Genomic DNA, 1,518 nt, shown 5'->3' with positions numbered 1-1,518 from the left:
CAGTCCTCCGTCTTTCCTCACCATTAACCGGATTCCCTAGCAGATCTTTCTCAGGCATTTGGGAGGCTGCACAATATAATCCCTATGTTTTGTTCCTTGAGCCTTGACCACACGACAGACACTGCTCTAAGCACTTCATGTGTATTAAACTCACGTAACACGAGGTAGGTAGGTGTTGTTTTTATGCCTACTTGTGTTTGAGGAAACTGAGGCCCAGCAAGTCCAGGGTGTCACAGTCTGAACTCCACAAATACAGTGGTGAACAGCTCTGGCCAAGTGCCTACGCTTGCGGAGCCAACATTTCTAGAGTTGGGAGCTAGAAAAGGCACAAGAGAACAAATGAGATAATTTCAGGAATAAATAATAAAAAGAAAACAATGAAGAAGACTAGCCCAACCTTGCCCAAGGTCACTGTAGGTGACAAGCGGTGGTGCTGGGCCTGGCACCCAGGCTGTCTGAGTCCAGGGACCCCACGTAGTTCTTCCCAAAGGAGCTTACCTGGCATTTCCTACATGGCTGCTTTGGGGGAATTAGAGGGAATTATCATGTGTAGGACAATGTAGAAAAGAAGAATGTATTAAAAAGTTTCTTTTTTTTTTTTTTTGCCCCTTTTTTTTTTTTTTATTTCATCTTATTGTTATGGGGGATACAGAATTGCAGGTTACATACGTTGCCCATGTACCGCCTTTCCCCCCAAGTCAGAGCTCCAGGCGTGTCTGTTCCCCAGGTCGTGCGCGTTGCACCCATCATGTAGGTATATATCCCTCCCTTCCCCACCTCCCCCTTCCCGAGTCAGCACCTTCAAGTGTTACCACTCCCCAAACGGTGCGCAATGCACTCATTGTGTAGGCATACCCCCATCCCCTCCCCCACCCCCCACCTCAGTCTGATATCCGATTGGTGTCGTTCCTAGATGTGTATTTAGGTGATGTTCAGGGAAACCAATTTTCTGGTGAGTACATGTGATGCTTGTTTTTCCATTCTTGGGATACTTCACTTAATATAATGGGTTCCAACTCTCTCCAGGAGAACCATAGAGATGTTGTATCTTCATTATTCCTTATAGCTGAGTAATATTCCATGGTATACATAAACCACAGCTTACTAATCCAATCATGTATTGATGGGCATTTGGGCTGTTTCCACATCTTTGCGATTGTGAATTGTGCTGCTATAAACATTCAGGTACATGTGTCTTTTAGAGAAGATTAGCACGGCCCCTGCACAAGGATGACACGCAAATTCGTGAAGCGTTCCAGATTTTTAATTAAATATTTTTTATGACATTCAATATATTTTTTAACATTAAAAAAGGTTTCTTTTAAAAAAAACCTTCAGCAAATAATAACCAGATGAATGAAAATTCTCTTACCTACATAATTGCTTAAGATCCATACTTCCTTAAGATATGGTCCTAGGAGTACGTTTCTGGTTCAAAGGTTATAGGAAAATTGCCCTAAAAAATAACAAAGAAAAAAATTATCCAAAAGACGGATTCTTGTTACTAACTGTTCAATT

The 1,518-nt window shown here is 42.1% G+C and overlaps 1 pseudogene; it reads left to right on the top strand.

Annotated features, from left to right (window-relative positions):
• Positions 1-1,197: 1,197 nt before the first annotated feature.
• LOC138388870 (U6 spliceosomal RNA) lies at positions 1,198-1,265 on the top strand (annotated as a pseudogene).
• The last annotated feature ends 253 nt before the right edge of the window (positions 1,266-1,518 follow it).

The sequence above is a fragment of the Eulemur rufifrons genome, chromosome 7, assembly GCF_041146395.1.
Source record: "Eulemur rufifrons isolate Redbay chromosome 7, OSU_ERuf_1, whole genome shotgun sequence".
In the NCBI taxonomy this organism is placed as follows: Eukaryota; Metazoa; Chordata; class Mammalia; order Primates; family Lemuridae; genus Eulemur; species Eulemur rufifrons.
This window is presented reverse-complemented; position numbering and strand designations above follow the sequence as displayed.